The sequence below is a fragment of the Mustela nivalis genome (genome assembly GCF_964662115.1).
Source record: "Mustela nivalis genome assembly, chromosome: 11".
Taxonomy (NCBI): Eukaryota; Metazoa; Chordata; class Mammalia; order Carnivora; family Mustelidae; genus Mustela; species Mustela nivalis.
Window position 1 is genome coordinate 17519967 of NC_139030.1, and position 16565 is coordinate 17536531.

Below are 16565 nucleotides of genomic sequence, written 5' to 3' on the forward strand. Positions count from 1 at the left end.
GGTAATCAAATTAAAATTATATCATTAGTGTGGGTCCTAATCTAATGTAATTGGTGTCCTTATAAGAACAGGAAAATTGGACACTGACCCAGAGGGAAGACTACGTGAAGGCATAGGGAGAAAATGGCCCTCTACAAGCCAAGGAGAGTCCTGGCACTGTCCCATCCCTGCTAGGCCTCAGAAGGAACTGAACCTGCCATCTTGATATCAAACTTTTAGCCTCCAGAGCTATGAGACAATACATTTGTATTGTTTAAGTCATTCAGTTTGGAGTATTACATGAGGGCAAACTAAAACACCTATTTTTGGAAAGAGTTTGTATCTGATTGGTTACATTTCGTTCTTAAATATATGATAAAACTCATCAGTAAAGTCATCCGGGGCTGTGCTTTCCTTTGTGGGAAGATTTTAAATTACTAATTCAGTTTCTCATTTTTTTTTTCAGATTTTTAATTTCTTATTTAGTCAGCTTTGGTAATTTTTATCTTTGTAGAAATTTATCCATTTCTTCTAATTTGTATAATTTGCTACCATTAAGTTGTTCGTAATGTTCTCTTATAATCTCTCCAATTTCTGTAGGATCATGAGTAATATCCCTTTTTATTTCCTGATTTTAGTAATTTATACTTTATCTTCCCTTTGGCAGTCTAGTAAAAGTTTTGTCAATCTTTTTTTTTTTTTAATTTTTATTTATTTGACAGAGATCACAAGTAGGCAGAGAGGCAGGCAGAGAGAGAGGAGGAAGCAGGCTCCCTGCTGAGCAGAGAGCCCGATGCGGGGCTCGATCCTAGGACCCTGGGATCATGACCTGAGCCGAAGGCAGAGGCTTTAACCCACTGAGCCACCCAGGTGCCCAAGTTTTGTCAATCTTATTCATTTTTTCAAAGAATTAACTTTTGATTTTGTTGTTCTTTTTTCTTTGTTGCTTTTATTTTATTGATTTCTATTCTAATCTTTATTGTTTCTTTCTTGGTCCTTACTTTGGGTATGATTTACTCTTCTTTTTCTACCTTCTTGGGGTGCAAGTTTAGATTATTGATTACAGATCTTCCTTCTAATTTAAGCACCTAATACTCTAAGTTTTCTTCTGAACATTGCCTTAGTTGTACTCATTCAAACATTTTGGTGTGTTTGGTTTTGTTTTCACTCAGTTTGAAATGTTACCTAATTAACATTGTGATTTCTTCTTTGACCCATGGCTTATTTAGAAATATGTTTTCCAAAAATTTTGAAGGTTTCCCAGATTTCTTTCTGGTTTTGATATTCAATTTAGTAATATCATGGTTGCAGAATGTATTTCATATGAAGTTTTAGTCCTTTTAAGTTTATTGAGATTTGTGTTATGATTTAACATATCCTGGAAAATGTTCCATGTGGGCTTGAAGCTGTTGTGTAATTTGCAATAGTTAGAAGGAGTGTTCTATATATGTTAGTTACAGTTGGTTTATGGTTGTTCGAGTCTTCTATATACTTATTAATTTTATTTCTAATTTAATTGCTGAGAGAAGGGACTTGAAATCTCCAACTATAACTACTAAACTATCTATTTCAATTGTCAATATTTGCTTGATGTATTTGTCACTCTGTTATACGTGCCTATGTATTTATAATTTTTATAGGTTCCTAATGTTTTGATTCTTTTATCATTACGCAGTGTTCTTCCTTAATCTCTAACAATATTTTTGTTTTAAATTCTATTTTTTCTGATATTAACATAGGTACTCTAGCTCTTTATGATAACTGTTTGATGGTATATATATATATTTCTCCCATTCTTTTACTTTCAATCTAAATCTGAAGCATTTTTATTGAAGACAGTATTTAGTCGGAACTTGTTTTTTTTACCAGGCTGATGAAAATTGCCTTTTGACTGAAGTGTTTAATATATTCACATTCAATTTAATTGATATGGTTGGCTTTACATTTGCCATTTTACTGTTTGTTTTCTGTATGTCTCATATCTGTTTTGTTCCTCTGTTGTTCTTTTGCTGCCTTCTTTTGTGTTAAACAAATATTTTTAGTTTGCCATTTCAATTTCTATGTTGTTTCATTAGCTATTTACAAAAATAATTTCCTAAATGGTGGTCTAAATTACAATAGGCATCTAAACTTATCACAACCTGCTTCATTTAATAATGATGATTCTGGTAAAATATAGCAAATTTGTTCTATTTTTCTTCCCTCTTCTGTGCTATTATTGCCATATATATTGTATCAATATATGTCATAAATTCAACAGTACAGCAGTATAATTATAATTACTTTAAAATTAAAATATATTAATTTAATAATATATTAATAATTATATATTGTATATATAATTATGTATAATTTAATTGATTTTTAAAAAGAAAATAATAGAGAATAATATCTACTTATGGAATCTTTTGTTTATCCACATAATTATTATTTCAAGCTCTGTGTGTGTGTGTGTGTGTGTGAATTCAAGTTACTAACTGGCATTATTTCCTTTCAGCCTGAAAATCTTCCCTTATTATTTCTCTTGGGACAGTTCTGATTACTATACATTTTCTCCGTTTTTGTTTATCATTGAATGACTTCATTTTGCCTTTACTTTTGAAAGATACTTATGTTAAGTCTATTGGCTAACACTCTTTCTTCAGCTCTTTGAGTATGTCATTCTACTCTTTCTAGCCTCTTTTTTTTTTTCCTGATGGAAAGTCAGTGGATACGTATGTTCTCCCGTACATGACAGTCATTTTTCTCTTACTGCATTTGAGATTTTTCTCATTGTCTTTGGCTTTCAACAATTTGACTATGATGTATGACTCTGTTTGTGTTTATCCTACTTAGGTTTGTTGGGTTCCTTGAACCTGCATATGAATGCTTTTCAGCCATTTGGGAAGTTTTCAGGAATTACTACTTCATTTTTTTGTTTTCCTGTTCTATCCTCTCTTCTCTTTCAGGACTCCTGTTACATGTATGCTAGTATTCTTCATGTTGTTCCAGGAGTCTCTGTGGGGTCTGTCATTTTCCTTCAATTTTTTTTTTTCTCTGTGTTTCTCAGAGAGGATAATTTCTACTACTCTATCTTCAAATTTATGGATTTTTTTCTTCTGAAATCTCACATCTTTTCTCAAGCCTGTTTTCATTTTTTTTTGTTATCTACTTCTTCTTTGTCTTTTTTTATAGTTTATATTTTTATATTCAGAGTCTATATTTTCCTTCAATTCTTTTAGCATACGTTCTTTTAATTCTTATGCTTACTTATAGTAGCTGCCTTGCTGTCTTTGTCTGCTACTTCCAACATCTGGGCACAGTCAGAATTAATGTCTATCGACTGCTTTTATACTTAAATATGGTCACACTTTTCTATTACTTTATGTTTTTCATAATTTTTGTTCAATACTGACATTTTAGGTAGTATATTGATAATACATTGTTGAAACTCTAGGTTCTGATTCTCCACCCTCTTCTCTTTTCTTTCTTTTTGTAATTTTCTTGTACTTAAACTGTACAATCTCTCTCCTTTGTAGTATATGGCTACTGATGTTTTTATATGCTTCAAAAAAAATTTTAGCTTAACTTCCTGTGGGGGTTACTTCTATGTTTATATAGGTAAATGATCAACAAATGATTTAGGCAAAAGCTGTGCTCAAATAACTTGAGTTTGGAAAAGTTCCTTCCGCTCTGCCAAGGAACATGTTTCTAGGTTGGGGAGTACATTCAAAGTTCAGCCTGGTCTCATGTACGCCCTGGCTTTCCTCTTACACCAGGTCCTCCTTTCCTTACACATGTGGATGGTTTCCCAATCATCCAAGAATGTGGGGAGAGTTAATCTAGCCCTTTAGTAGCTTTCTCATTTATAAGATCTCCCCATAAATTCCTGGCTGGCCTTTCCTTTGTCCTAAATGAGATCACAACCTCAGGCTAATAGAGCTACAAGCGTCTCCCATACTTTTTGTAACAGCTTTGCTATTTTATTTTATTTTTAAAGATTGATTTATTTATTTGAGAGAGAGACAGACAGACAGACAGCGAGAACAAGGGAAGAGGGAGGGGGAGAAGGAAAGAATCTTCAAGCAGACTCCCTGCTGAGTGGGGAGCCTGACGAGGGGCTTGATCCCAGGACCCCAAGATCATGATCGGAGCTAAAATCAAGAGCCAGATGCCTAACCAACCGAGCCATCCAGGCATCCTCTAGCTTTTTTATTTTAATTAACAACACTACCAGTGAGAGTTCTTGCTCTCTGCTCCAAATTAAATCTGCCCCTGGCAGCAAGGCTGCTGATATTCTGAGCTAGACCTGCTCTAGAAGTAAAACTTAACTAAGATTGCAAAATGAACGGTGATGGGGGATCAGAACTCCCCAGGAAAGAAGCCCCAGACTCCTGCTGTCATTATAGAAAGTTTGAAGAGGTTTTCACAAATAAAAATTTTACTGTTACTCGTCTTTTGGGGAGAGGATCTTCCAACCTTTTCAGACCACCATAGCTAGAATTATCATCTTTAATATGTTTATAATTTTTTAATGTTTAAATCTATAATCCTCCTGGAATTTTAATTTTAATCATAGCTTGATATAAGAATCTAACTTTATTTTTTCCCCAAAATGAATGGATGATTTTCCAAAAAATCTTTTAGCTGATTGAACCTGTCTTATTTGGTTCGTATATAATTTATTTTTTTAAAGGATTTATTTATTTATTTGACAGAGAAATAGATCACAGGTAGGCAGAGAGGTAGGCAGACAGAAAGGAGGGGAAGCAGGCTCCCCCTGAGGGGAGGCTTTAATCCACTGAGCTACCCAGGCACCCCTCATGTATATAATAAGTGATATTAATGTTGGCTGAGTATCTGTGTATGTATGTGGTGCAGCTGTGGAAGGAAATGACATGTAGGTCTTCAAAATAAACTTAGTCAACCCAATATATCATGATAAGAAATGAGAATCTGCATGTGATAGATGACACTAATCTGCAGAACACTTCCCAGAAATGACTAAAGTTTAGACTGTATCTGGAGTTGGGTCATGTCTGAATTTGACCCATTTATGACTCTTTGTACTTGGCTTTTACATTCTGTCTACATCTTTTCCTGTGTCTAATCTCAGTCCAACAATTTGGTGTTAGCTTTTCTACTGTTTTGGTATACAACTGACAACAATGCAAGGCCTTTATCATGAATCCAACATCTCTCTCTCAGCTAACTGAGGCATGGTTATTTGCTCTAGTAAGAGGAATGAAATGGAATCTAGACCTGACACTCAGACTACATTGGGCCTCCCCCATTCTTTAGTCAGCATATTGAATGTCTCCATGCATATATCAAGTGTCCCCTTGGACCCAGAGCCAGTACTTGGAAATACTTTTTTCTCTAGAGGGCATAGGAGGATGGACTTACACTGGCACTTTCACTCTTCCTTGTTTTGCCATTTTTTAGAACCAATGGCTTCTGTATGAAGTGCCGTGGTTCATTCCTTTTGTCATGATCTTGCCTTTCAGAGCCAGCCAAAAGAGGCCAAAGGCTGCAAAAGAGTGGGTGGCTTTGGAGGCACTTGGCAAATAGGTTCCTATCTCTGCTCTTCAGAATGAGGTTGGTTTGGGTGGCTGATATAGTTAACAAGATGTTGCTGCCACTACATAGTACGATGAGATATGGCTCCCTTGGCCAAACACACGGTTATGTTCCCAAAATACCAGGACAAAAAATTGTCAAAATCAAGGTGCAATAAAAGAGGCCAACTAACAGCTTAAGCCTTCCCAGAAGTAACATATATTATGACAAGACTTGTAAAGAAGTTATTACATGATGACACAGACAAGATTTCTCAAGGTCTTACCAGATTATTGCCTTAGACATCACAGCATAAATGTTTGACATCACTATTAATAGGAGCACCAAAGTGGGGGAAAACAGCCTTAGTCTAGACTTGAGTACTGATTATTGTATCACCAGTTCTGATTTTAGACTAAACTGTCGAACACGCATAACTCATAAAAAAAAAATCACCTCTTTTTTTTTTTTTTAAAGATTTTATTTATTTATTTGACAGAGAGAGATCACAGTTAGGCAGAGAGGCAGGCAGAGAGAGAGAGAGAGAGAGGGAAGCAGGCTCCCTGCTGAGCAGAGAGCCCGACGCGGGACTCGATCCCAGGACCCTGAGATCATGACCTGAGCCGAAGGCAGCGGCCCAACCCACTGAGCCACCCAGGCGCCCAAGAAAAATCACCTCTTAACAATGATCCTTCACTAGGGGATATTCAGTAAATCACTGCAGATTGAAGTAAGACCCTTACTTTTCCCATAACAATTCTCTGCTCACTTTCTTTAGGTTACACTTAAACACCATAATTCAACATGAGGGTGTGTCTCTTTTAAAATAAATAAATAAATATTTATATATTTATTTTTTAAAAAGACATGTATATACATAGACACGCTTATATTATGTGTATGTATACATATACACACACATATTAAAGATTTTATTTATTTCCTCAACATACACATAAAGTTAGTGAGTAGTTGGAGAGACAGCACAGACAGGCAGAATGGCAGGCAGAGGGAGAGGGAGAAGCAGACTCCCTGCTGAACAAGGAGCCCCATGCAGGGCTCGGTTCCAGGACCCTGGGATCGTGACCTGAGCCAAAGGCGGATGCTTAATGACTGAGCCACCCAGGTACCCCTGATGATGTATCTTAAATGGAAAACAGGTTTTGTCTCCTAGGTGAGAAGGTTATCTCTGTAATAATTAAAGACAGTGAGTGCCAAGCACACCCTATATAACATAGATTCAGTAAGTGATGTTATCAGTATCATCATCGTCATTCTTATGTGATGATTATTTTGTGATATGGCTAATGTGACTTTATTTTTAAGGACACAGGCCAGCCCTAAATGAAATGACAGGGTCAGGTTTTTTACTCTGATAAACAAAGGCCCAGAGAGACCCTGAGGTCACCTCCTGTGGCACCAGTGTACTAAAGTGTGGCCCCACCTGGAAGCCCCAGCTGGCTTTTCCTAGCTGACCTGTCCTTGGAAGCAGCTACCCAATGGGTGGGGTGTTTGATGGGAAACAACAGGCCTGCTGAGGGGGAGTGTCTCTGATCTTGTTTATTTAGGTTGGAAGAACATCCTGGCTGTCTGCGTGGGCAGCATTGCAGGGGGAAATGCACAGGCTTTGAGATGTGGGTCCAGCCTCATCATTTCCTAGTTCTGTGAACTCAACAAGTTTCTTCAACTCTCAGAGAGCCAAGTGTCTTACCTGTGAAACAGGAATGATGATATCTTGCAGGATTTTTGCAAAAATTGGAGACAACATATAGGAAGTACCAAGTACACCACAAGTGCTATGTATGGTTTTATGTAAATGCTATAGCAGCATCTGTTATTGACCCATGTCTTGGAGATTTTATATAAGGATTAAAAGAAAAAATAAGTATGTAAAGTATCTAGTACATAATAGATCCTTAACAATCAGAAAACTCTTATGTAAATTTCAGAGAATACAGTTATTTAATGGGCTCCTTTAAGTATAACTCTCAATTTGGAGTTAGTCTTGGCTCTAGTGCTAATATGCTGTGTGCTTCTGAACAAAGCCCTCTGGGCCTCAGTCTCCTTACTCAAAAGTTAGATATTTGGATAAATACAAAAGCACATGTCCTTTTTAATTTTTTTAAAAGATTTTATTATTTATTTGACAAACAGAGATCACAAGTAGGCAGAGAGGCAGGCAGAGAGAGGGGGGGAAGCAGGCTCCCCACCGAGCAGAGGGCCTAATGTGGGGCTCAATCCCAGGACCCTGGGATCATGACCTGAGCTGAAAGCAGAAGCTTTAACCCACTGAGCCACCCAGGCACCCCACATGTCCTTTTTTATACTACAAAAGATAACTTTCTTATGCCTTGTAAGGAAGGAGCATGAAGCTACTGGGGAACATTCCAGAAGCTCAACTAACACTAACAAGTTAGGGTCATTAACTTTGTAAAATGAATGAATTCATTATAAATGAAAGTGGAAGCAAATGGTTTATGCACAGCCAAGTTCATTCATTGGGATCTATTTGCTGTACACCTGAGTCCTAGAGAAAATTGCACTAGGTTCTTCTGAACTCCTTCAAAGGAGATGTTTGATGGAGTCTTATATGTTTTCTCACATCAAAACAGCATAGTTTAAATTTAGAAGCAGATTTTCTCCTGGTGTTAAGGAAGCAGTGAACACATCACCTCAACCTTCTCTCTAGCAATATTAGCTATTAGCAGAATTAGTTGGAACCTACCTCCTATTTTCATTTTCTTAATTTTGAAGAAAAAATACCTTCAACAGCCAAAGATCAAGTTTACCTTGAAAGAACATTTCCTCTTAATTAATCTATTAATGATACACTCTTCAAAGCATTTACTTTGAATTAAATATTGTGGGGGGCAGGGTGGTGGTGAATGAGAAAGCTTCTCTGTTTTAGGGATTTTGAAGAAATGTTATGTTTTGGGTTTTTTTTTTTTTTAAGATTTTATTTATTTATTTGACAGAGAGAGAAATCACAAGTAGGCAGAGAGGCAGGCAGAGAGAGAAGGGGAAGCAGGCTCGCCGCTGAGCAGAGAGCCCGATGCGGGGCTCAATCCCAGGACCCCAGGATCATGACCTGAGCTGAAGGCAGAGGCTTTAACTCACTGAGCCACCCAGGCGCCCCTGAAGAAATGTTTTTAATGGGCTACTTAGATGCCTTAGCCAGCAGATACATTCTTCAGCCTTCATTTCTTTGTTTTGGCATGTTCAATGCCCGGCACATAGTAACCACTAAAATGTTTGTTGAACAAATGGAATGAATACAAGAAATACCTTTTCAGTCTCCAACAAGACCAGCATAAACTGTCTTGAACGTGGCAATGGTAGATCCTGTTTGTAGTAGAAATTAACTGGGCAGAGCACCTGGGCTTTGGAAGATTGGATTTGGGAGTAGTTAGGAAAAGGGAGAGGCTGGCTGGCTGGGCACCTACTGGGACCTCTTCCTTCAGATGGAGGATGGAAAGGAGTCGTGTGGAGATGAGACAAACAAGCCATTGCTGGGGGCTTTCACTTTCATTCTCCTGCCCAAAGAAGGCCTGGTGACCTCCTCCATCAGTGGTTTGGTGCTGGGTATGCATGTGTTGTGGGAGCTGGGAAGGAATGGCTGAACCCAGTCCTCGCTATTGGGAAGAAGTAGAGGTTGCAAAAGGAAACTGTCCGAGACTGAAAACTCTCTTATGTGTGAGATAGAGCACATGAATCATCCTTGAACTCTCCTTTGGGAATTGATGTTGCTTTCTGTACTAGTTGCTTTTCATACCGAAGATCCCTCTTCCCTTTTGGAGGACTGAGAAGTCCCTAGCAGTGTCTTTATCCCTAGCAGTGTCTGTTGTTTATGGCAGCCCAGAACAACCAGACAATGCCCAGGTGGTCTGAAGTAGAAGGAAGAGTATTGAACTAGAAGTCATGGCTCCTGGTAAACTGTGTGGCTTTGGGAAAACTGTTTAGCTTCTCTGGGTCTCTGTGACAACATCTATAAGGTCAGGAGATTGGACAAGGTGATCTTATTCACTCAGCAACATGCGCTGTGCTAGGCACCAGCCACTAGGCCAGAGTTGAATCACACACATGAGCTGATAAGGGCTGTAAGTGAAGTAAATAAAAACTGCCAAGAGGTATAGAGGAGGAAATGACTAATTCTGTTTGCTAAGGCTTGGGAGCTGAGCTGAAGAGTTGAAATTTACCAGAAATTTATTAATTCTGTCATCATTCGTTTAATCCACAAATCTTGGCTGGGTGCCTACTGTATACAAGCAATAGAGAAATGGCCATGAAAAAAAAAAAAAAGCCAGGATCTTGACCCTCATTCAGTTGAATCTAAGCTAGAATGGTTGGGGAGGCTGGGAAGAAGGACTCTTCACAGCTAACATTTAGTTAACATGTAGTCTTGTCCAATATACCCATAGCCTAAGTTGAATCCCCCTTGTATACCGAGAAAGCTGAAGCCTACAGGAATGAAACCATTGACTGAGCTCACATAATAAGACATCATAAAGACTCCAGCCAGCCTCAGACCATCTTGAGGGTTCTAGCATTGAACTGTAATGCATTTCCTTGGGAGGGGAGGCTTCACCGGTCACTGAGTAGGTACTGGTTTTGCCTGTCCGGCAGTCTTTATCTGGGTAACACCTATCTATTTCCCTTTGGAGATCTGAAACCTCCTACTCAACGTACAGTTCTTCTCCCTTGCTCCTGACCTCCCTGGACTTCAGAAGTAAGGGTCTCATTCAAGCCTGGCCTGTCACAGTCCTTCTGGGCATAGTGATGGGCCCAGTGGCAGATACATGACAAGCTGCCCCAGGGAGAGTCAGTGCCTGAGCTTCGGCTGAAAATATTTAATAAGGGGTTAGTTCTTTGTCCTAGGATTTTTAAACTGTGGACTCTAAGCCCAGAGCAGCTGATGGTCTTTGCTCTCACAGTGGGAGACGGTGCCTGCTTGAGAATGAGGCTGACAGAGAGGAAAGTAGGCTCGGAGCAAGAATTTCCAGACAACCCAATGGGAGCTTTTGGATCTCATTTTGCCTGAAGTGGGCTCTACTCCCATGCATCTCAGTTCCATGAGTTAATCAGTTACTTCTGTCTACTTAATATAGTCTGGGTTACTGTCACTTGCAACCTAAAGTCCTGAGGAAAACAGCCTCCAAGAGTGTGCAGTGAAATTCTATTTTTCTTTCTCCCTAAATGTTTTTCACCATACCTGCAAAATTTCCATCACCTTAATTTTGTTCTGGGACGTTAACAGGATGTGGTCTTTGCATGAGTCTTTTGTACTCTGCTATGGCTCAGAACTCTGTCCGCAGGGTTGTCACCTAAGTGATGGCAGGCTCCACTAACCAAGGGATAGATTGGGAAGCCCCATCCTTGAGTGTTAACCAGCATATCTCCCTCTGTCCACTGCAGGGTCTCCGCCACCCAGCTCTGGTTCCTTTCCTTTCCACACTGAGTTCCCAGACACAGCTCCTTATAACTTTGGGGATGTCATATTGAGGATTTTTGTGAGGGTAGCAGCATGGATGAAGGTTGAGGACCATCCATGAGAAAGAGGGGACAGCTTCTTCACTGGTCCCAGTTTCTTATGTCTTTTTCAGGCTTTGAATCCTAGAACCCACCCCTGTATATCTTATCTGATGTGACTCTTGTCTTCACTGCCCTAGGGCCAAAGCAAGAGTGCTTCTTGCCTTCACCAGCACAACTTGGACAGGGGTCTCAGCCGTTAAAGAGAAATTTTTCGGACACTGGTTGAAATGGTAGTGTGCAAGGCTATTGCAATAGGGGTCAACTCTGTTGCAATGGGGAGAGAGATAGAGCTCAACTCTGAATACAACAAGGATGAGTCAGGATTTATAAGCAACAACGAGAGTGAAAGGGTCAACAGCTAGAAAATCACCAAAAAGAGACATCAAGTGTAGGAGGATTCTTGCTAAAGAGGCCAAGGACAGACATCAGAAGTGGGTGATGAGGAACTTGGTCAAATACTAAGGGCAATCAGATATCAAGGATAAGGAGTCGTTTCACATGATTTTTTGCTAAGACTGGGTTAGTCTTGGGCCCAAGGATGAGGTCTAGTCATAAAGAGGGACCAGAGGTGCCCAACTAGAATTTGGTCAAGGAGAGAGTCTTTGTTCCCGCAGGGTCAAGAGTTGAAGACTATGACAAGCTTGTCAGCATGGGCCACTCAGAATCATGTGTTAGAGGTACCTGTGTCTAGCATTCTCTGTAAGAGTCACCATCCTCATTATTTAAGCAGACAATGTTAAGTCTGCCTCTGGGTAGTGTTGGACATTTGAGTTGCACGAACCTATGATCCTCCACACTCAAGAAATGCCTCTGGAGACCTCAGACATTCAGCCATATCAACAAGAGCATTTAATTTGAGGCCATAAATGAACTCACACACCAGACCTCTGAGGCACCCTCTCCATAGCTGTCTCTTTCTCCCTTGCTCCCTTGTAGCATCTCCCTTGCTCCTCCAGCCATGGATGAAATGCTCTCTCCCTGCTGTTACAGGAGCATGACTTGAGATGGTCTCACCTCTTTGTAAGAAAGAGCTCCACAAAGCATCACTGATAACTACTCCAGTGCTTGCCTGAGGATATGCATCTGAGCTCTGGAGGTACTTCCTGGTAACATTTGGACTGGGCCAAGACCTCCAGGAAAAGTTATTGTAGAATTCTGACATCCCTTTCTAGGAATGAAGCCATCATTTTCAGGAATGTTGTGTAGAGAACAGTTTGCAGATCAACCTCCATGATGTCTGGAGGGATGTCGGATGGAATCCAAGATAGGGAGAGTGGGTGGGTCCTGGGCAAAAGGAATCCAACATGGGAAGCCATATATTTTTTTTAGCAGGGCCTGATAATAGTAAGAGAATAAGATTCCAAGGATAGCCTGATATACACCCTGAAAACTGCTATGGGGAGAAAGCTGTTTGTGGCCTCATAGTCCAATCAGGCAGAATCCTAGAATCCCACAATATTTGGGGTGCTGTACATCTTTTTTTCTTTTTTTTAAGATTTTATTTATTTATTTGACAGACAGAGATCACAAGCAGGCAGAGAGGCAGGCAGAGAGAGAGGAGGAAGCAGGCTCCCTGCTGAACAGAGAGCCCAACGCGGGGCTCGATCCCAGGACGCTGAGATCATGACCTGAGCCGAAGGCAAAGGCTTTAACCCACTGAGCCACCCAAGCGCCCCTGTACATCTTTTTTTAGGTAAATTAGAAAGGATACAATTGTTAGAGTGAGGTTTCCTTCCCAACAGATCCTGTTGAACTCTTCTAAGACTAGTGGCAGATCTGCACTCTCCACTGGGCTAGGGGTCAAGGCCAGTGTGGTTGTAGCCTCCCTGTAGAGAGGGACAGAACTGTGGAGTGATGCCTCTTTGGGGACACAGGCTTGCTTACATGTCAGACATACCCTGGGGATTTCCAGGAATGTGTGGAGTGGGGGAGAAAAGCCCTGCAAGACTTGGAAGTTCTTGACCATGCAAGGGGCTGGTTACAGCCAGAGAGACTTGGATGTTAACATTGTGCTCACATCTGGCTGACCCTGGAGGGTTGGGGGAGTTGGAGGGGGTGGGGGGTGGGCGGAGACTGCAGAGCTCCCAGGCATACTACAGATAGAGAGGGGGTCATGAGGAATCTGTCATTTCTCTGCCCAGTGTGAATTTGCACTGAATCTAAGATGCCAACCTTTTCCTCCCTGCCTTTCCCTGTAGCCTCATTCTCAGTGTCCCATCACTCCAAGGATGGAGCAGGGATTGCAAGAGGAAGCACTAGGCTTCATAGCTCTTAGGAAGGGCCCACACAGTTAGGATAGGGAAGCTTCACTGGACTTTTAAGAAGGATGGGTCCTACAGGGAGGGCGACACACAATTCTGGGGGAGGTGCTTGGAGCTACAGGAGACAATTCAGTTCTGCAAGGGCTTGGGAGCAGGACATTAACAGGACTAGAGAGGAACAAGACCCTGATGTAAATGTCAGGGTGCTCTAATTTATCTTCCTCTCTGGTCTCTCAGGAAACCCCCATTATTAACTTCTCTACCAAGGCCTAAAAGACCTCTATTAAAATGCAAATGAGATTTGCAGAGGACATCCCAATGAGCCCTTACCAACAATTAACACCTTAGCTGACCCTCCTTTCTTAGGAGGGAATTAGCCCTAGCAGAAGGGGACCTAAGGCAACTACATTTAGATGGGAAGGTGAGAAAAGGATCTCAGCATGGAAGAAGCTGGGAACCGGGCACACCAGAAAAGCCTGCAGCTATATGACAGCAAGGAGGGAATGACTTTCTAGGGAACATGGAAGAGAGGTGAACAGAGAATTCAAATCAATGGCATCAGCTTCGATTTCATATGGGGTTGAAATTATCCATATGACCAGCCTTTCCTGATGCATGACGGAGCCCTCAGAAATCACAGATTCCCTTCAGTGATACATGTTTTCAAGAGCATCCAGAAGTTCAAGCTACAACCCCCCACTCCCCCCAGGCCCCAACAGCCATCCCCTTGGCCCTTTCAGATGGACGATCTGCATTGCCAACTGCTCTAGCCAGCCTCTCCCAGCTGCATGACTTTTAGCTTTAGACAAAAGGGCTCCTACGCAAACAATGAATCATGGAATAGTACATCAAAAACTGATGATGTACTGTGTGGTGACTAACATAAGATAATAAAAAAATTATTTTAAAAAAAGGCTTCTGGAGGCCCCTCACAGAGAGACAATCTCTGGCCCACTCACCAACCACAGCAGGCAATGGATTGTAGATATATGCCACTTTACAAACAATTACTATGAGTATTGTTGGTCTTTTAGCCTAGAATTATTTTCAGACTCAAATCAAGTTTAGAGAACGGTCTGTGTCACCTAGTGGTGAGCAGTGGAACTGCAGGGCGTGTTTTTCAAAGATCTCGCTTAGCCTTTGGTCTGATTTTTGATCTACGTGTGCTACTGCATGGTTTATGGAAGAAAAGAAAGGCATTACAGTCATTCCAAGTTGACTTTTTTCTTTTCTCATCTCTGGACATCTAAAATGATCCTCCGACTGATTCTTAATTGTACAAAACAGATCAACTGTTTAATGCTTAATGCTGGCATGTTAATTTTATATCAGATTTACAATAGAGTTATTATGGTCTATGTAACATGTTATAGAACATTGGGGCCCTTTGGATAATCAATATATTAGGTTCCTTTATGGCCATTTTATAAGGCTAGTACCATAATTTTACTCTTTTAATATTGTAGACATTTATAGTTATTTCATTGTATATTGCTGGCCGTATTGGTGATTTACTTTACATCAGTTTTTGGCCAGAGCGCTTACCCTCCCAATTTCTCTCCTCCAGATCAGTCTCACCTACATCTCGCTGAATTCTGCTTTCTAGCGTCCAGTCTAGCATGAAGAGAAGAACTCTGAGGACCTATGCAAAATAAAAGTCTGTTATAGGCAGAAGGCAGCAAGAACCAGGAATTACACCAGGCAAAAAAGCAAACTGGTTATTGCAAGGCCACTTTCCTTTTGGGGATGGCAGGGGTCTATAGGGCAGATTATCAAACTACTGCTGATCAGGCGATTGCTGATTGGTTGGTTTACGATTCCATTTCTGGGAGAACCAACACTATAATGAAGTTAAGTCTCTATAATGAAGTTAAGTTTGGTGATGCTGGGCTTAGCATGAATGACTCCATTTGGGGCCTATTGTCTTGTTTTTAACCATATAAATAATTTTTGAGCAATGGAAACCAAGAAGCTCGTGTTTTTGAGACATTCTTAATATCACAGAACATGAGTGAGTTCTTAAATTGCATCTCAGGCCTCAGCCTTTGCAGTTCCTCCTCTGAAGCCAGAGTCTCAGGCAGGGAGAAGGCTGCGGCCAACCTGCAGGGCATGTTCTGGGTAGAGAGCACAGGGACCACTGCATCTCCCCACATAGCTGTCCCTCCTCCTCTCTTGCTTTGTTTGGCTTGACTTTCTCTCTTCTTTTACAAAACAGCTGGTAGGTGTGTGCTCACAAGAAGGCTTAGCGGAAACCTGAAAATTAAAAATGAACCCACCCCCACATGCAAGCTATCTTCTGTGTTGTCACCTCTGAGCTTTGCTTCTGTTTTATTTTCTCATCCTATTACCTCCAGGGATGTGCATTTGTACCAGAAGGACCATCAGAATCCTTTGTTCATCCCTGAATCAGGGTGGATCTTGAGGTTTCAGGGAGACGTGGATTCCATTGCTGAATTCTCTGGCTCAGGGGTTTCATGGCAGCTGGTGACACCTCCGAAACGGTGAAGAAGCCCTCTGGAGACGAGATTGGGAATTAATATTCAGCAATGCAAAAAGAAAGGCCAAAATAGAGTCTTCTATTCCTTGGATATTAGTTTGATGTGAGATTTTTATGGTTCCAGAAGCCACACACTAGGCTGTAATTGAGCATAATTATTGCCCTGCGTGCTGCCAAGTGTTGGACTTGAGGCATCCTACAGATTCCCATTAATTTCTTGATTGGGCTCTAAAAATCGGCCCTGCCACTGACAGGGCCAGAAAGAGCTGCGTCTGATCCGCATGGTCTTTAAATGAAGGAGTCGCTGGATGTCCCAGTGGCCCATGTTGTGCCTCCTGACGCTGGGGCCTGCATCTGTGATGCCAGCCTCCACTGCCAACGCACTGTCTTGGAATTCCATGGTGCTATCTTCTTAGTCTTGGAAGAGTTCCACACCAGAAGACGGAAGTGGACAATGAGAAAATTCATACAAATGATTCCAACACACACCCCAAATACTCCCAGAACACAAGATAAATCTTCTGTAATTATCTGGTTATTTCATGTGAGAGGTTTGGAACAAGCCTCAATTATCTGGGTAATTACTTTTTCCTTTTTGTTCAACGTGTTTAATGGTCCAATTTTCAGAAATGCCACCCAGCAGGTTCCTGTGCAGCCAGGATTTTGCTCCCCCCCTCCGCCCTCCACCCCGGGACATCACATGGGAGACTCTCCGGGGATGTGCCTATTCACTCCTAAATCTCACCCTCCGACGGTCAGGT